The 20,656-nt window shown below is 41.5% G+C and overlaps 1 protein-coding gene across 2 annotated transcripts in view; it reads left to right on the top strand.

Annotated features, from left to right (window-relative positions):
- Positions 1-20,656, top strand: part of GADL1 (glutamate decarboxylase like 1) — a 150,308-nt gene that overhangs the window by 97,627 nt on the left and 32,025 nt on the right. The gene's annotated exons all lie outside the window — the stretch shown is intronic.

Here is a 20,656-nt window from a genome sequence, read left to right as displayed (position 1 = left end):
CTTGGAAACCCTATGGGGCAGTTCTATTCTGTCCTGTAGGGACGCTCTGAGTCAGAATCGACTTGATGGCAACAGACTTTTTGGTGTGCACTTTTCCTAAACTATTAAGACCTGAGGTCAAATGCTATCTTTTAAGTATTCTCTCAGGTAGAGGTATCATTGTGTATACTTTGGCAAACATTTTACTAGTTGTAATCAGTTTTGCTTTTCTGCCACCCTGCAGTTAAGGATCAAGGAGCCATTTATGTATTTCGGATGTAAGTACAGCCTTCTTCAGAAATCAGCTGGAGAAGCTTAGGTGTCCCTTTAGCTGAGGGACAGAGGGTACTCTGAATACTTTGTAGTTTCTAAGCTCATCTCTCTTCCCTGTTAGTTTAGTCATAGTCTTTCAAAAACCTCTGTACTCCCTTGGATTTATAAAATTTCAACAAACAAAATGTTCCAACAAAATTCTTGTTGGGTATGGATGTACAATAAAGAAGTTAAAAATGAGTTTTTCTTAGTATTTAACCACACCTTTCAACACAGAAACAGAAAAAAAAAATTGTTGTTATTCATTTATTTACTTAAAACTAGTTGCCGTCGAGTTGGTTCTGACTCCTGATGACCCCGTGTATGTCAGAGCATAATTGTGCTCCGTAGGATTTTCAGTGACGGAGTGTTTGGAAATAGATCACCAAGACTTTCTTCTGAGGTGGCCCTAGGTAGACCTCAACTGCCAACTTTATGGCTAGCATCTGAGCATTTAACCATTTACACCACCCACTCCTCCGTTTATTTACTTTCTTAGTTTGCTTTTGTTCTTTAAACATTATTTTCAAACACGTAGAGAGGCATTTTCGCGGACAGTATCTTGAACATCCCGAGAAGTTCAGACAAATACATATGTCCTTGTTACAAGATTAGTTTTTCTTTCCTTCATTTTTCTCTCTTAAATGTAAGTCTCTCCTCTCTTGCTTCTGCTGCACTGTCCTACTTTGTTGTCCGAGAGTTCTGAGTATAGCTTGTATAATGAAAATTGAAATCAAGCAAAACGAAGCTGGATGTCTCTGCAGGCTGAAGCTGAGCTCACAGGCCTGGGATCAGTGCCAGGCTGGTCGGTTACCACGTGGGTGACCTCCAGCAGCTCCCCAACACCAGTCAGCACTTGTTCACTTATGACTGGCTGACTCATTGGACACCCTCAGTAGCAATGATAGAAAATGAGATCAGGAATCCAGCAAAAGCTGCAATTCCCAAACCTCTTTTTGTAACTTGGGTCTACGTCAAGCACACACACGTGGGCTTGAGCGTGCTGTGCTCTTTGCTGGGAGTTCCGCTGGCCTTGCCCACGGCATTCTCACATGAACTGAGTTTGCTTCTTGATTCTGCCAGTTTCTTTAGGCTTTTGTCAAATCTTAAGGCCCAGCTGGAATAATTCTGGACTTCCAAATTTCAGGGCAAGAACCGTGGAAAGGCAAGTTGTTATGAATGCTTATGAGACATTCACTGCTGGCTCCCGAGTATGTTTTTATTTAATTTGTGCAGTCAGCAGTTGCAAATTCAAACAGCAAGAGGTGCTGGACAACGGGCATAAATGAGAGAAGTACACTGGGTGTAAGACAACAGGGCAATAGGGAGTGGTGGGGACTGTGGTCAGCTGGAAAGCATAGACATCACCTAAAGGAACCAGGTTCTATTCAGTTCCTAATGATTACTGCCGCTTGGAAATACAGGTCGTCTTCTTTTTTTTTTTTTTAAGAGACGCTGGGTATACAGAAATTTATATGAACTCTTCTTTGATTAAATGTTGGCAAAGGAGTTGAAAGTTTGTAACAAATGTCAGTGGGATCTGGCCTTCAAGCTTTTAGTTGGCACCTCTTAGCTAAACATGTCAGCCCTCGATTTCCTGTCTGCGAAAGTGTCACTGGAAGCTCCTTGAGATGAGCTGTGCACCTTCCTTGTCTTTGTCCCTCCACAGCAGCTCTTCTGGTAGTTTGCTGGTGTCCCCTGTCATCTGCCAGAGAAAGAAAGCCTTGTGTCTGTGAGAAGCGCCCAAGCGCTGTTGAACCTGTAATCAAACCAGTTGCCGTTGTATCGACTCTGACTCCTGGCATCCCATGTGTGTCAGAGTAGAACTGTGCTCCCCAGGATTTTCAATGGCTGGTTCTTCAGACACAGATCACCAGGACTTTATTCCAAGGCATCTCAGGCTGGACTCAAACCACCAACTTTTCTGTTAGCAGCCAAGTGCGTTAACCTTTTGCAGCACCCAGGGACTCCATTGGACCTGTGGACAAGGTGTTTAAGGAACCTTTTGGTAAGTGTGTTAGCACGATTAAGATAGAAATGTGTGTCTCGTTCCTGTGCCTTTGTCTTTTCCCATCCCCAAGATCTCAGCAAGGCCTTCGGGTTGCTTTGTGGGCATGAGATTTGTTTGGCCTGAAGCTATCTGTCTTCCCAGATTTGCTAAGAGCCTGTGCTGACCAATGATGAGACAGTAGAGCAAGATCGGGGGTTTTGAGGCAGAGAGGCAGGCACAGGGGAGACCATGGGAGAAATTTCCCTCAAATCTAGAGAGGGATGCAGGAGGCAAGGGTTCCACAAGTAGGAATGACCCTCAGCTTGCTTTCTATGAGAAATCTACGGAGGTGTGTGTGTGTTTGTGCCTGGATCCCAGACACCGAAACTTCTGCCTATATCCTAAAGGAAAGGATAGAACACAGTCACAGCATAACAAGGGATTGAGTTGGTTCAGGTCATAAGCTTTTCCCTATTAACAACGATGGACTGACAACCTAACTAGTAGGGCGGCTACAATGGAAGGACCTCTGTAGGACCGTTTGGGACTTTGGGAGCTGTGAGCCGTAATAATAACTGAGATGGACTTTCAACCTGGCCCTGTAGTATGATGGATTAAAACCCACTGTTAATTTTATTTAAAGGGAATAAATTACCGTGACATTTCTTGCACACCTGACTTTATGGAGCAAAATTCACACCCACAACACAGCCATTAAGGAAATTACTCTGGCTCCATTGCAATATTTATTGTTGCAATCCCCTGCAAAAAGAGAAAAGGCATTTTTTTTTTTTTTTGCAGGATGTCTTTGAAGTCCCTTTGCCAGTACCAAACCTGCCCCCTGGTGGCACTTCTGCTCATTGTTCTTTTTATAGCTGCAAAGTGACACAGTGGCTGCTGATTCAACCTCTGCTGTTGAAATGTTAGAGTTAAACGTCGCCAGGCTACCTGCTTCTGCCAAGCCGAGGAAGGTTCACTGAGCAAGGAATTGAGAGGAGCAAATCTCTCTTCCTCTTCACTCCAGATGTGTTTCTGGATCTCTTTCTTCCTCCCTACCCCTACCCTAGGAAATCATGTCCCTCATGTCCACAGTGCTCTGCCATGCTTGTTTTTAATTTTGAGTCTCTCTCCTGCCTGGAACTTCATTCCACCTGCTCTCTCCCCATTCTCTCTCTCCTGCCCTGCGCACCCCATCTCTGCCTCCCCCTCCTCCTCTCTACTTTCTTTTCTTCTCTTTCTCTCCCTCTTCTTCTCAATTCCTTCTTTTTTCCCCTATATTGTTCTCAATTGATAAACATCCCAGGCTTTGACAACCTTAAAGAAATAGTTGCATAAATTTATCTTAATACTGCTTCCCCCTGAAGCTACTTCTCTGTTTCTGTCTCCATTCCTTTGAACGAAGTTCTGTGAAAGGAAAGATTAAAATGTCTTACCCTACCCAAGCATAGCTTTGCAGCGTCAGAGCTTGTAACGCCATTCCCATCATTGGGGTGTTCAGGTTGTTCCCATATGTTGCCGTTGTGAGAAACACCAGATGGACACCTTCATGGTCATGTCCCTGTTTGCTTTTATTATTTCCAGACAATAAAAATGCTAGGTAGGTAATTGCTGAAGATGAAAATCAGTGTGGTTTGGAGACTTATTCCGGCTATGTATTATGATACTGATTTTTAAGAAGGTTGTATCCACTTACAGGAGTCCCTGGGTGGTGCAAACAGTTAAGCCCACAACTGCTCACTGAGAGATTAGTGGTTCAAGCCCACCCACAGGCACTTTGGAAGAAAGGCCTGGCAGTCTGCTTCCAAAAGGTCACAGCTTTAAAAGCCCTGTGAAGCACAGTTCTATTCAGCACAAATGGGGTTGCTATGAGTTGGAATTGACTTCATGGAAACCATTTTGTTTGTTTTTTGGTGATACATTTACAACCCACCAGTAAGGCATGCGTACACAGGTTCCAACCTAACCCTGACTGTGGCAGCCTTAGGTATTCGCACTTTTATTCCAAACCAAAAACCAAGCTCATTGCCGTCGAGTCATTCCCAACTCACGCGACCCCACGTGTCACAGAGTGGACCTGAAGTCTGTAGGATTTTCTGGATGGTAATCTTTATGGAAGCGGATCGCCAGGCCTGTCTCCTGTGGCTCCACTGGGTGGGTTTGAACTGCCAACTTTCCATTAGCGGTGGATCACAAACTGTTTGTGCCTCCCAAGAAGAGGAAAGATCCTATCCCAAGTTTGCATTACTTTACATTGTATTAATATTGGCTGGGCCGAATGACTTGGTTTTTGTTTTCAACTTACCGATTGTGTTTCTCTATGTATTTATTTTTTTCATAGTTTATTCATATTTATATTTTGAGGCCTGGATGTTTTCCTTATAAATTTCAATGAGGATATATATATATATATATATATATATATATAAAATGGGTTTTGGGCTTTATATATATGTACAGTTTGGGTTTTAAAGCTCTCTGTCACACGGAATGCAAATATTGCCCTCAGTGTGATGTCCTTTGCATTTTAGTCTTGCTGTTTTCTTCATTGCACAAAAGTTTTAAATTTTTATGTATTCAAATCTGTCAGTCTTCCTTCCTGATTTATTCCACTGCTTCAAAGCTGAAAAAGTTACTGTTCTTTCACAAATCTGATAAATATTCTATTCCATCTCCTGCTGGTTTTTCTATCATTCATTTTTTTTTTTTTTTTTTTAATTTAACTGCTTAGTCCATGTGGTGGTTATTTTGGTCTACAGTGTACAATGTGGATCTAACCTAATTGTTTCCTCAAATTATTATCCGGTTATTCCAATTTAATTTATTAAATAGCTGTTCTTAACACTTCCGTTATGGGAAGCTTGTATTATCGGGTATTACACTCTTAAACACATTTTCTTTTATTTCTGGATTTTCCAGTCTGTCCTATTGATTTGTGTTTCCATTTTTTGTGCCAGCAACAAAAGGTTTTAAATGGTATTGCTTCTTAATGGGGTCGAAAATCTGCTAAAATGCTACCCTCCTTGTTCTTTATGTAAAAGAACATTGTTTATCATTACACATTCTTCATTTTTTCATATGTATTTCAGAACTTTTTTTAAAATGTCATTTTGCTAAGATTTGAGGTTTCTATTGGAGTTTAAGTCACTGTTTCTGGAGTTAAATAACATCTCTGCTGCTCACTGACTGTGTGACCTTCGGTAAGTTATTTAAACTCCGTTTTCCTCAATAACATATGGGTAATAAAAAGTACACATGTTATAGGGTTTTGATGAGGAGTTGGTGGCACAACCCACGTAAAATCCTTAGTACAGTAGTGTATGGCACAAGGAGCCTTGGTGGTGCAGTGGTCAAGGATGGCAGTTCAAATCCACCAGCCACTTCTTGGAAACCCTATGAGACAGTTCTGCTCTGTCCTATAGGGTCGCGATGAGTTGGAATTGACTCGACCGAAACGGGTTTGGTTTTTGGTTTACATGGCAAGAGTATGTGCTCAATAAACATGAACTTTCATTATTATCCATCTCATTACTTTGTGTTTGAAGGACTGTATGAGCCCCAAATGCCCTCCATCTGCCTTTTTGCTTGTCCCCCTCCAAAGAACTTTACCCACTGTTAAAATCTCTAAAATATATCCCTGGTCATCTGACTTCTTTATGCTTCCCCTTGTCCCATGGGAAAGAGTCCATATCATTCAGGGACCACAGTGGTCTCACCTGTTGCCTGCTAATTCTCTTCATTCCCCTGCACTTCAGCCAACTCACCCACCTGCCCCTGCCCTTACCTGGAAAGCCAGCATGCTGCCATTGTTAAACACACGGGCTTGACAATCAGAAATCCTAAGTTCAGATCCTGGCTTTGCCACTTCTTCATGATGTTCCCTTTGGCAACATACATTAGCACCTCTTGTCTCAGTTTTCCTATGCCTAAATTTGGAGTAATAATGATGTGTTATATCGACCTGTGGAAATCAAATGAGATAGTGTATGTAAACCACTTAACCCAGTACTGAAACCCTGATAGCGTAGTGGTTAAGAGGTACGGCTACTAACCAAAGGTCAGCAGCTCGAATCCACCAGGTGCTCCTTGGAAACCGTATGGGGCAGTTCTACTCTGTCCTGTAGGGTCACTATGAGTTGGGATCGACTCAATAGCAACAGGTTTTGTTTTCTGGTTTTGGTGGAAAATAAAAATATAAGGCTCCTTGTTCCACAATTATCAAGAATATCAAGATGGTGACCAAAACCAAACCAAACCCATTGCCATCAAGTTGATTCTGACTTATAGCGAGCCTATAGGACAGAGTAGAACTGCCCCATAGGGTTTCCAAGGCTGCAATCCTTATGAAAGCAGGCCACTACATCTTTCTCCAATGGAACAGCTGGTGGGTTTGAACCTCCAACCTTTCGATTAGCCGCCGTTTGCTTAACCACAAAGGGCTCCTTACTCATAGCAACCCTTTAGTATAAAATAGTTTCACTAATTACTCAGCTTTAATAAGTATATTAAACATACATATACTGCATGTTTGTCAAATATGCGTTAGATTCCAATTATCTATGGTATTAATATTATGATATGATTATTATTAAATAAAATATTTTAATGTCTGATATCTTCATTCAGAGGTTTAAAGTTAGTTTTAATGGAATGCCTTATGAAATTTTTATTTTTTTTGTCAAGAAAAAAATAATGGAAAGGTACTTTCTTTGTAATACTAAACATATAAAGCCATATTTTAACGATATATCCCAATTCTGCGTGTTATGGGTTGAATTGTGTCCCCCAAAAATATGTGTTGTAAATCCTGACCCCAATACTTGTGGCTATAATTCCATTTGGGAATGGGTTTTCTTTGTTATGTGAATGAGGCAGTATTAGTGTCGGGTGGTCTTGAGTCAGTCTCTTCTGAGATATAAAAGAAGCAGATTAAGTAGCAGAGATGGGGGAAGATAGATACCATGCCACAAGAAGATCAGCAAAGAGCCAAGGAGTGGAAGCTGAAGAGACCAGGACCTTCCCCCAGAGCCAACAGAGAGATAAAGTCTTCCCCTAGAGCCAGTACCCTGAATTGGGACTTCCAGCCTCCTGAACTGTGAGAGAAGGAATTTCTGTTTGTTAAAGCTGCCCACATGTGGTATTTCTGTTATAGCAGCCTAGACAACTAAAATAATGAATCATTTCGAAAGAGATATTTTATGATACCTACATTTATTTTCTTTATTTCATAGTTTTATTAACTTTGTTACATAATTAAAAAAATTCTGGTCAAAAGGTGACTAAAGATTATGTACATAACACACATATAAATGTATATGTATATAATTGGAATGTATGTGTCTCTCTCTCTCTCTATATACGTGTGTGTGTGTATACAGTGTATATGTATACATACATATTTATGAAGGAGTCTGGGCAGTACAAGTGGTTTGCAATAGGCTGCTAACCGAAAGGTTGGTGGTTCAAATCCATTTAACAGCTCCACAGGTGACCTGTTTCTGTAAAGATTACAGCCAAGAAAACGCTATGGAGCAGGAGCAGTTTTACTCTGTAACACATGGGGCCATCCTAAGTTGGGAGCTGGCTCATTAACAACAACTATGTATAGATAGGTAGGTAGGTAGATAAACAGACAGGCAGACAGACAGAGAGGGTCGCGAGAGAGGGATGGAAGGAGGGAAATTTTTAGGAAAATCAGAAGGTAGAAAGTATGCCGAATGAAGAGCAGTTTACAAACTTATGAAATAATGTTTTTGTTGAAGTTCTGATTTCTAAATCTGGAGGTTAGTTTGTTGAGCTGTGGAAATACGTACTTTGTGTAATTTTCCATGCTGTGGCAACTCAGGAAAATTGGATGAAAACTTGGAATACAGCCTTCCAAAGGAGCTGTGTACTGAAGTCCTGGGGAGAGAAGGAAGCTATATTAAACGTATGGCCTGCTCAGCTCCTTCCAGGCCTAGATGACTGCTCAGACTATCTCCACCCTGATCCCCCTGCTTCTAGGCTTACCTCTCCTCCCAGCCTCTCTCTGCGCTGCCAGAGCACCATGTATGATCAGCCATCAGAGTACTTTGTTCTACTGCTTGAAGGCCATTCCGCTGCCTTCCTGAACATAAGCCCCAAAGCAGGCCAGTCACGGCATTTGTGGCAGCATGGACTTTGCTGCGTCCTGCGGTCACACCGCTCACCTGTCTGGGCCGCAGTGAGCTTCCTTCAGAGTCCCAAGAGCTCTGTGCTCAAGGTCTCATCTTTTGTTCTGTAGTTCCAGGTGCTTCCTTCTCTTACCACCTGACCCCTCCTGCTGCCCCACCTCCCCCATATATTACATACAAGTATGCATATATGTATATACATGCATGCAGTTATATAAAAATATATACATACATGCCTGTGTTATATGTCAAGTGAAATACAACATATTGGTATGTTTTACCATTATCTAAAAATGTATTAATCCTAGGTTTGACCCCTGAAGTAATTGGTGGGGGTGCCCTACTACAAGTTCAGTGTGGAGTAGCAGTTCAAATATGATTTTTCAACTTATTATTCGTCCAATAAAAAGAAATTTTCTGTCTGACTATTCCCCAAACACGTGTGCACTCACACATATGCACACACACACACACTGCTTTGTGATCTCATTCCAGTACCCTTTTGGGTCACTATAGAAATAGCAGACCGTTTGCGAAGTATTGATATTTTCATCTGGGTAAAGTTTGGTCTAGACTCAAAAGATTTTTGGGGGTAAAGAACAAGGGTCACCTGCAGAACCAGAGAAGGAAGCTTACCCAATGTCTGTTTGCACACAAACATTTGGCTAGTGCAGGAGCTAAAGTATCCCTCGCAGTAAAAATACAAACCTGTGGTTCTGTAGCTAATGGACTGCGAAGATGTGTGTCTGACAGTGAGTGTCTGGGAGGAGCCTCAGCCGCTGGTTTTGTCAGTAGACCCTCCTTACACTCGGTAAACATAGCTGCTCTCATGCCTGGCATTCACCAGGTAAGATATTCTCTGGGTCCGTTTGAACTCAGCAGCTTGCGAAGGAGCCCTGGTGTCTCTGGCTGCCTTCTCCCTGAGGCTTGGCTGAGGATTCTCATTGCTATCCATGGTGGACCATCTCTCGATATGCACAACGTGATGGAAATTCAGCCAGAGTTGAGGGAAAGCTGGAATCTTATAAAATGAATAAATAAAGCATTTTATCGGCAGTCCCTGGATTACAAATGAGTTCTGTTCCTAAGTCTCTTTTAAGTCGAACTTGTACAGAAATCGGAACGGTTAGGAGTGGTTCGCATCTAACGTCAGTTGGCCAAATGTTTGTCCTAGCTTATAGTATATAGTGTACCTTTCTCTGCATACAAAACATTAAAGAAACACCTCCAGTCATGCTAAAACATCTTTAACATCATAGTACAGTAATAATAACAAAAATGGCTTCCTGCGTGGTCGCAAAGTAGCACTCATTTGTTGTTATGAACCATTGTGCATACTTCGAGTATTTAATATCATAGGCTTTATGGGGCTACGGGTTGTGCAAAACTCGGACATTTGTAGTCCGGGGACTGCCCGTATGTGAGATTAGTGCCCAGGGTCTCTTCAGAGGTCCTCTGTTAAATGCCGCTGTAAAAAGTCTGATAGTGTGACATCCTTTTTGAATGGAAAAAAAGAGATCAAGTTTCAGAATATCTTTATGGGCTGTGTTCTGCTCGGTAAATTTTATTCCCTGTTTTGCTGGTGTGAGTTAATATTGCTTAAATTTTTTATTAGCCATTGATTTTTGAACAGGACATCAGCCTTTGGTTTTTCTGACTGAAATGAGCCCCAGCTTCCCTTCTCACCAAAGCCCCCAATAATGACCCTCAGCCTTGTGTGTTAGTATAAGTGAAGCTACACCGTCCGTCCATCACCACTCTGCCCCCAATTCAAAAAAAAATGTCTACTGTAAAAAAAAAAAAAAATTAACATACTCTGCCAGGGAATAGTCACATCACTAAAGTCACTCTTTGTTTACAAAAATGACTCCAAATTGTATCCCTTTAATTTACAGACTTCCCTAGCCTAAATAACTCCTTTTGAGTGCATATCAAAGCCACATCTATTTCAACTACCAGGTATTTGGCAGTTATTAAATTTAGGGTGTGGTTTGGTGAGAGGAAGAGGACTACTTAGTACTGAGGTTTTATGTATGGATGACCTAGAAGGTGGGTTAGTAAAAGAAACAGAAAACAGAAGAGTGAGTTTGAAGGAGACGTTGTTGGACATGGTTTTGGGAGTGCTGTGTGAGAGATACCAGGAGGAATGGCAGCTGGAGACAATCGATTGGCAGTTAGAACTCTGTGGCTATGTTTCAAGGAAAAGTTACAGCTGGGGATAGAGTTTGGGGGTTTTCAACAGGGAGTGATACAAGAGGGAGTAAAGAAGAGAAGCAAAAATCTTGAGTAACATCTATCTGAAAGGACCAAAGAATTTGAGGTGTTAAGATAAAGTCTGAGATGTAGCTGGGGCACTAGCAATGTACCAAAGCCAAAAACCAGTTGCCATCGAGTCAATTCCGACTCATGGCAACTACAGGGACAGAGTAGGACTTCTCCATAGGGTTTCCAAAGAGTGGCTGGTAGATTCAACTGCTGGTCTTTTGGATAGCAGCTGCATGCTCCTAGCAGCCAGGACTCCTAGCAATGTACAGCGTCATGAAAATGAAAGAGATGAGTCTTAAGGAGGAAGACGGGTGTAGGTGGAGGAAAGAGGTATGCTAGAGGAAATGTTACATTTCATACATTGGTGTACCTCTCTCTCAAGCATATCCTATCTTCTTTGAAAGGGAAAATTTCCTTTCTTGCCTTTCTAGGAACATTGTTTATCATTTAGCTGTTGCCACAAGAATACTGTGAAACAAAGAATCACAAAACCTGGGTGGTAGAAAAAGAATAAGCATTTATTGCTCATGCATTGGCAGATGGAAATGGGGTGGTAGTCTAATTTAGGCTGAACTCAGCTGGGGGTGTCTCTGCTCCATGAAGTCTCTTACCCCCTTCTTTGGACCAATGGTCTATCCAGGGCACATTCTTCTTATGACAATGGCAGAGGCAGAAGAACACGATCCCATCTGTACAAGATCCTTTCAAGAGTATCTGCCATGTCATGTCTGATAACATCTGATTGGCTGAAGCATCTAACGTTTCTAAGTCTAACAGGGACTATACTCTGCCAAAGTGTAAAGTCAAATCAAGCAATGTGGCCAAACCCAGTATCAATGGGGCAGAAAAACATGTTACTCACATAAAAGTGAGGAGGTGAGACTAAATCTGCCACACATAAAGATTGTTACTTTTAAAACTAACAATGTAGGCATAATTTAACAAGAGACAGAATGTGGGACAATGAAACTTAGTGATAGTTCAAAATCATTCTTTAACTTGCCACGATGTTACTGTGGGAACTAGAACTCAAGGCTACCTCACCAGCCTCGCATCTAAGGAGCATTCTGGCTGTACTTCTTCCAAGATAGATTTGTTTGTTCTTTTGGCAGTCCATGATATATTCAATACTCTTCTCCAGCACCACAATTCAAAGGTGTCAGTTCTTCTTCAGTCTCCCTTGTTCGTAGTCCAGCTTTCACATGCATATGAGTCGATTGAAAACACCATGGCTTAGATCAGGTGCACCTTAGTCTTCAAGGTGACATCTTTGCATTTCAACACTTTAAAGAAATCTTTGCAGCAGATTTGCCCAAAGCAATGTGTCTTTTGATTTCTTGACTGCTGCTTCCATGGGTGCTGATTGTGGATCCAAGTAAAATGAAATCCTTGACAACTTCAATCTTTTCTCCATTTATCATGATGTTGCTCATTGGTCCAGTTGTGAGGATTTTTGTTGTCTTTATGTTGAGGTGTCATCCACACTGAAGGCTGTGGTCTTTGATCTTCATCGGTAAGTGCATCAAGTTCTCTTTGCTTTCAGCAAGCAAGGTTGTGTCATCTGCACATCTCAGGTTATTAATGAGTCTTCCTCCAATCCTGATGCCTCATTCTTCTTCATATAGTCCAGGTTCTGGATAATTTGTTCAGCATACAGATTGAATATGGTGAAAGGGTGGAACCCTGACGCACACCTTTCCTGACTTTAAGCCACGCAGTATCCCTTCTATAAAGTAAATTTTATTAGTCTCCATTTTTCAAAGGAAGAAAGTGAGACTTAGAGTAGGTTACTTGTCCAACATCTTATGTTAGTTACTTAGTGTCACAGCCGGTCTGATCCTAAAGCCCGTAAGCCCAGTCACTGTTTCATGGTGATGGGAAGGCGGGAACAAGGATAAAAGTTAACAGGGAATAAAGTGTAGAAAATGGAGATGTGACAGATGGCAAAGCTGGGAGAGACTCAAAGTGTGGTCTGGAGAAAGACTGTCAGCCTTGGAGGGGCTCCTGCAGGGAGCCAAGTGCTCTGCTGAACTCTGCCAAGGAGAGAGATTCACTCAGAAATGAAACACTTGGTTCATCCAACTGTGTCTGTGAGAACACTTGGCAGATTGTACCATGTTATACAAACATTGATTTCAAAACCAAAGGAAGTTGGGCAAAGCCAAAACTTAGGGTTCAAATGGCTATGGGGAGAAAAGTTCTTTGGTACCGTCCAGACTGAGTATTGCTCTTGGCTCTGCCATTCATTGGTTGGGAGACTTTGGGGGTAAGTTACTGCATTTCCCTAAGCCTCATCTGTAAAATGGGTTTACTAATACCTAACTTGTGGAATTGTTGAGAAGATAAATTTGAGATAATGAATGAACACGATGGTGCTCCACACATAGTAAAAAACAAACAAATAAACCTGTTGCCGTGGAGTTGATTCCAACTTATAGCGACCCTGTAGCAGAGGGTAGGGTTTCCAAGGCATGGCTGGTGGATTTGAACTGCTGACCTTTTGCTTAGCAGCTGAGCTCTTAACCACTGAACCACCTGGCTCCATACATAGTACAGTACTTGATAAATGTTTCCTGCGATGATGGTTGATGGCTATCTTCACCACAGATGTTCTTTGTTAATTTTTTGCTGACCTGCCGGCAGTTGGAGCAGCTCTGTTGCTGTTGTACTCCAGTAAGAGAGAAGAAGGAGGGAAGGCTGGGGATTTATAAGATAGAGTTTAAAAAGAAAACCGTTTCAGCAAGGACAGGAATATATTTCTGCAACTCCTTCAAGTTGTCATAAATTTATGGATCTGATTTAGTAAGCATGAGTAATAGATGACTTGAGTTCTAGGTTCTCATCTTATGCATACTCTGTGGGAATGGTTATTGTTATTGTGTGCTGTCGAGTTGATTCCAATTCATGGCGACCCTATATGACAGAGAAGAACTGCTGCATAGGGTTTCCAAGGCTGTAATCTTTACAGGAAGAGATCACCAGGTCTTTTCTCCCTCGAGTCTGCTGGTGGGTTCAAATTGCCAACCTTTCGGTTAGCAGCCTAGTGCTTAACCCTGGGGCCACCATGGCTCCTTATGCATAGGCTGTAGGAGAGGTTAAGCCCTGGGAAATGAATAAAAGGCAAACACAATAATAAAAAAAGAAAGGGAAACACTAACCCACGTGCTCTGCAATTATCCCCAGAATATTCACTAACGGCGTTGTGTTAGCCTTGGATGTACGTGGCCATAGTTCTGTGAGCAAGGATATACTTGGTCATAAAAAAAGACTTTGGTGGGTTACCCTATCATTTCTTTTTTAATTCCCTTTCCACTTTCCATGAAAATTTTGCTGAGCTTTATGGTTTTTATAGGGTTCTGATGGTCTAGCCTCTGATCTATTCCCTTTTCCACTTTTGTTAACTATCTCTTCCTGCTTGCCTGATTCAGCTGATTTTTAAATGTCAGACTGGGTAGGTTGATTTCAGAAGCTATATTTAAAAAGAGACCTGCCTGCATATTTAGCCCTTTATTGGGGTGGCATACTTAAAGAGGGATTTGATAGGATCCCAGAGATCGTGTCTTATTTTCTTTTTAGATTACATCTTGGAAACAGAGGCACAGCCATTCACAGAGTGTTCTATCAATTAAGGGCAGTCTTTCTGCTGAGTCTTGAGGTCAGCTAGGAGTTGTGGCTAAAGTCACTCTAGAAATGCTGAAGGAAGCTGAAGGGAAAAGCTGAAACGTACAGTTATCATTGACTCTCAGACCCACACGTTTTCTGGCCATGTTCCCAAGGATCCTGGTTGAGTAATGCTGTATCAGTGAGCTATTGCTACTTAAAAACCAGCCCAAAACTTAGTGGCTTGAAACCATCAGCTTTTGTCATTGCTCATGAATCTTCAGATGAACCGGGCAGTTCTGGTGGTCTGGGATGGACTTACTCTTGTGCCTGAGTCAGCTATGGGTCAGGTAGACAGCTCTGCAGATCTCGGCTGGGTTTGCTGCTGCAGGCTGGACTAGGACGACTTCATCTGGGGACCTGGGCTCTTCCCCACGTGCTCTCTCATCCTTCATCAGCCTAACTCAGGCTTCTCCTCTTGGCTTGTCAGGAGCGCAGTTGGAAGTTGGCAAGCCTTTTTGAGTCCTAGGCTGAAAACCATCACTTCTGCTGTTTTATATAGACCAGAGCAAGAATCACAAGACCAACCCAGACGAGAGAGAAGGTGGGACGGAGGAACAGAGTGTGCGTCTTGATGGGAGGAACTTCAAAGGCACATTGCAAAAGTTGGTAGGGGGAAGAGAATGGGTACTTTATCTGCAATAGTTCTATCACAGAGACCCCTTTCTTTATAATTTTAGTATTGCAGAATGCTTTAATGAGTAATAAGTGTTTCCATGTCCACAATCTCACTTGACTTGAGTAAGAATGCTATCTGGTCAATTTAATTTTTATTATTATTCCTGTGTCACAATTCCCAATTGTGAAGAATGGCATATGATCAAGAACCAATGGCCCTGAAGGAAGAAGCCCAAGCTGCACTGAAGGCATTGGTGAAAAACAAGCCTCCAGGAATTGACAGAATACCAATTGAGACGTTTCAACAATGGATGCAATGCTGGAAGGGCTAGCTTGTCTACGCCAAGAAATTTGGAAGATAGCTACCTGGCGAACTGACTGGAAGAGATCCATATTTGTGCACATTCTAAAGGAAGGTGATTCAACGGAGTGCCGAAATAATCAAACAATATCATTAATATCATGTGCAAGTAAATTTTGCTGAAGGTCATGCAAAAGTGGTTCTAACAGTACATCGACAGGGAACTGCCAGAAATTCAAGCTGGATTCGGAAGAGCACATGGAATGAGGGATATCATTACTGATGTCAGATAGATCTTGACTGAAAGCAGGGAATACCAGAAAGATGTTTACCTGGATTTTATTGATATGCAAAGGCATTCACCTGTGTGGATCATAACAAGTTATGGATAATATTGCAAAGAATAAGAATTCCAGAACACTTAATTGTGCTTAGAAACTCTGGCGGTGTAGTGTTAAGGGCTGTGGCTGCTAACCAAAAAGTCACAGTTCAGATCCACCAGGCGCTCCTTGGAAACCCTATGGGGCAGTTCTACTCTGCCCTGTAGGATTGCTATGGGTCGGAATCGACTTGACGGTATGGGTTTTAATTGTGCTCATGAGGAACCTGTACATACATAGACCAAGAGGCAGTCTCTCTCTCTCTATATGTATATATACACTTCACTGGTTTTGCTTTTCTAGAGAACCAAGCCTAAGACACCCTCCTAGGACAGGCTCAAGAAATTCCCTCAGTGGAGGAAGAAATTCCATCCATCCTTTAGCTTAAAGATTTTTCAGACATGTGAATAGTCATCTCTGTAGTTATTCCAGCACTGGCATGAAGAATGTTTTGACTTATTAAAGGTTTTGCTCTGTAGAAATTCTAAATTTTTGATAGTGGTATCTTCTCCCAAGAGCTAGCTTGGAACTGTCCTGTTGTGTTGCTGTTATTTAATAAAAAGAAAATGCAGTCAGGTACATGAATAAATCAGGCTGGTGGTTTCGTCATGTAAACATCTCTGTATAAATCTTCAAGTCAATAAATCAGGGGTATTTCCAATGATAATCAAAAGGAGCCTAGTTGGGACATAATTTACAGTAAGGGAAAGGTTAGTGCTTGGTAAAGGTGTTAATCCTCTGGAATCTTGTTAGATCAAACAGTATTTGTTATCGAGGAAATCCTCTTCAGAGACCTTGCAGCCTTGACGTGGTGCCCCTTTTGCCTGCTTGCTTAGTGAAAGTCTCTTGGTTTTTGTGAAATTTGACTCTCATATCAGTTACTAAATTTTCTTTAAAATTCTTCCCAAGTGCCCTACAAACTATTTTTCAGGAAGAAAAAAAAATTAAAAAAGGGAAATAACTAACCTAGTGCCCTACAGTTGTTGCACCCTGGTAGAGTTAAGATTCATGTTTAGAAAAAACATGCTGGATAATTACATCTTCCGCATTTGCTGGTTTACCGCTGTTGAACATAGTAAACATCTCCCCGCTTAATTTGCTCTGTCAGCCACGGCCTTCAACAAAACTAGAGTGCTCAGCAGTTGACATTTTATGTCTGCAGTATAATTTCACTGGCAAGTTTTTCTAATTTCATATCCTTGGCTCATTTACAGTCAAATATCTTCCACTCCAGGAAGCTTAAATATTTAGCCATTGAGGTAATGCACTCTTTATCATTTGTCAGCTTCGTTATGCAACCTGGACTTGATCCTTCTCGAATCTTCTGGGCTCCTGTGGATTCCAAATTGGCTATTGGCACTCCTACAGAGCTACTCTTTTCAATATCTTTTTAGGATGTAGGCTTTTTAATGATTATCATTGTGGTTGAATCAAACTGTGGCCACAAAGCACTCCTTTCTTTCCAAGAGGAATCTGGAAGACAGTGTTACGTGGTAACTTTTGTTTCATCAGTTGGACAGAATTGTTGGCTCCCCAGAAGGCTTGCATGTGGATCTTTCTTTGAAGCCAGTTGACATCAAGCTGACTCCAACTCAAAGCACCCCGTGTGTACCAAGTACCATGTGTACCAAGTACCATGTGTACCAAGTACCATGTGTACTGCACGGGGTTTTCAATGGCTGATTTTTTGGGAAGTAAATCGCCAGGCCTTTCTTTAGACGTACCTCTGGGTGGACAAACCTCCAACCTTTTGATTAGTAGCCAAACACATTAACCATTTGCAACACCCGGAGATTCCTGGATTTTTCTTTATACATCTTGATTTAAAAAAAAAAAAATGGTGGACTTTCTGCCTCTTAAACTACACCGGACTTGAAATCCATATAGATGGAGTCCTATTTCGAAGGCAAACCAATATACCTTTTTTTCCTCTTTTTATTAAAAGGACTGGCACAGACGTCTGTTACCCGTGCAGTGGTACCACGGAAGAAAGGTCGGGCGATCTGCTTTTGTAAAGATTGCTGTTCTTGTTCGGTGCTGTTGAGCTGGTTCCAGCTTGTAGCAAACCTGTGTACAAGAGAACGAAGCACTGCGCAGCCCTGTGCCATTCTCACAACTGTTGTCATGCCTAAGCCTATGCAGCCACTGTGTCAATCCACCTTGTTGAGGGCCTTCCTCTTTTTTGTTGACCCTCTACTTTACTAAGCTCGATGTCCTTCCTAATAACATGACCAAAGTATGGGAGCTGAAGTCTCACCATCCTTGCTTCTAAGGAGCGTTCTGGCTGCACTTCTTCCAAGACAGATTCGTTCATTCTTTTGGCAGTCTATGGTAGAGTCAATATTCTTCGCCAACAATCGTAAAAAAGGATTACAGCCAAGAAAACCCTATGGAGCAGTTCTACTCTTTAACACATGGGGTCGCCATGAATTGGAATCGATTTGTGGCAATTTTTTTTTTTTTTTAACTTATCCGGAGGATACATATTAATCAGTTGCTTTTTCAGAGACTCCCATGTGCCACTAATTGAGTTTATACTTCAGCGTGTAAGGTATAGAACGATAATGGCGCTGCAAATGGTGCTCAGTCTCCTGGGAGAAGTCACCGGGTGACCATGGCTTTTAGAATGCCCTTAACATAATAGTGATTGATGTCTTTTTAAACAATTGCTTCCTCTTCTCTGGTTAGTTACGATTCTATTTACCTTACTCAGGGGGCCCTCTAAGACAAAGATGCTGACTGAGGAAACTTATAAGTCGATTAAATTACACTACAAGGAAACCCTGGTAGCATAGTGGTTAAGTGCTACGGCTGCTTACCAACAGGTTGGCAGTTCAAATCCACCAGGTGCTCCTTGGAAACTCTATGGGGCAGTTCTACTCTGTCCTATAGGGTCACTATGAGTCGGAATTGTCTTGACGGCAGTGGGTTTTTTTGCAAGGAAAATAGTCATTTTCTTGCAATTTACGAATTAGCTAAAGCTTACGTAGGAACATATACTCTTATGGGTTTTATAGTTCAGAAGCAAATGAGGCTTGTTTGTTTTTTATGATGGTTAATAACAGTGGGATCACTAGATTCACCTTGGTTTCCTCCTATTATTACCCAAATGTCAGTTGGGCCTCCTATAAAACCTCATCCTACAGGTAAGCTTGGGGTTAAGAGCGTGAATTTAAGTATTTCTCAGGTGGAAGACCCAGTAAGGCCTGTTGGTCTGAGGTGGTTTTGTTGGATGAACTCAAAGGTTGTGGGTGGCACAGTGGTTAAGAGCTACAGCTGCTAACCAAAAAGGTCCACAGTTCGAATCTACCAGGCGCTCTTTGGAAACTGTGGGGCAGTTCTACTCTGTCCTATAGGGTCACCGTGAGTTGGAATCAACTCTACCATAATGGGTAATTCACCTGTCGGGAAAAGTAGGGAATAAGATCAGTTGGGGAGTAAGGATAAGAAACCATCCCCCCTTAACAAAAAAAGTTTGGTTTCTTTTTAGATTGAAAAAATGACTATATGGGAGAATATTATTTTCTATTCTCCCTAGGAATTAAAATAGAATAAATTTACAAATAAACAATGAGAAAAACCTCAATTAACCAAGGTGAATAAGCAAAATGCATATCGTATGCAAACTAGTCACTGGAATTTGTAAAGATGTTTTTGGAACTTGGGGACGTGGCTTTTGAGGAAGGATTTCTGAATAAAGGAATAGATGTCAGAGAAACAAATGCTGTTATGTATACAGCTTGTAATGTAAATTGGAACTGTCTCAGTTCATGCAATCCCAAGGCAATTTCCTTCCACTTGCATGCAGTCCTGAGTATGGGTAATATGTCACAAGGCCACTTAGAAGATTGAAGTCACAGTGGCTCATAAGAGAAAACACTGCATTTGTCTATGGGCAGTGACAGTGTTTTTGTTCCTGAAGAGAAATTGGTTTCAGAAGATGCCTGTTAGGATTTTAGCTGAGGAGTCTACATATACTTAAAATTTAATACACGAGACAGTGGAATGTTCTAAGCTGATTAAATTTGTGAAAATGAAGATTCTCAGTTCTCAGCTGAGTTCATGGGTCCTACCAGTTTGTCATCTTCTTCCTGAACTGGTTTCATTTCCAGCTACCCTTTTTAGCAGTTATTCATCCATTCATCCATCCATGCATTCATTTATTTTTTTGAGGACTTGAGAAATCATTGTCCTAATAACCTAAATTGAGCCTCGGTAGCACAGTGGTTAAGAGCTTGAGTGCTAATCAAAAGGTCAGCAGATCGAATCCGCCAGCCACTCCTTGGACACCCTATGGGGCAGTTCTGCTCTGTCCAATATAGTCACTATGAGTCAGAATCAACTCACCAGCAATGGGTTTTGTTTTTGATTTGGTTATTAACCTAAATAGAACAGACACTTTAATCTCTTCCCAAACCTGGGTTGTTTTAACATTTCTTTAATGCCTCTCAAATATTAACAAATAAATATATGGAGTCCAACCCTTTCTGGAAATCCACAAATTAATTAAGAGAGATGGGGAAAGTTTCTTCTAGAACAATCCATAATGTCTCTTCCACTGCTCTCATCCTGCTGTGGAGTATGTGCCAATGATTTTTTTTTTTTTTTTTGCAACCATGGCACCGTATTTTTAAGGGTAAGAGGTGAAGAGAAAAGAGACGAGCAAAGAGTCACTTAAAACTCTTTGAGAATAGGTTTCTAAGTTTTCCTGGTGATTTAAATAAGTAAGCAATGGCCCATATTGCCCTCATTTTCCAGAAAGCAATAAAATAAAATAAACCAAACCTGTTGCCGTCGAGTCGATACCAACTCAAAGCTACTCTATAGGACAGAGTAGAACTGCCTCATAGGGTTTCCAAGAAACACCTGCTGGATTCGAACTGCCAACCTTTTGGTTAGCAGCCATAGCACGTAACCACTATGCCACGAGGGTTTCCTCATTTTCCAGGGCTGTAGCAAATTTATTAAGGAACCCTGGTGGTGCAGTGCTTAAGCACTCAAC

Source organism: Loxodonta africana, chromosome 27, assembly GCF_030014295.1.
Source record: "Loxodonta africana isolate mLoxAfr1 chromosome 27, mLoxAfr1.hap2, whole genome shotgun sequence".
NCBI classification, from domain to species: domain Eukaryota; kingdom Metazoa; phylum Chordata; class Mammalia; order Proboscidea; family Elephantidae; genus Loxodonta; species Loxodonta africana.
The sequence above is the reverse complement of the archived record's forward strand: the minus strand, read 5'-3'. Positions and strand labels throughout refer to the sequence as shown.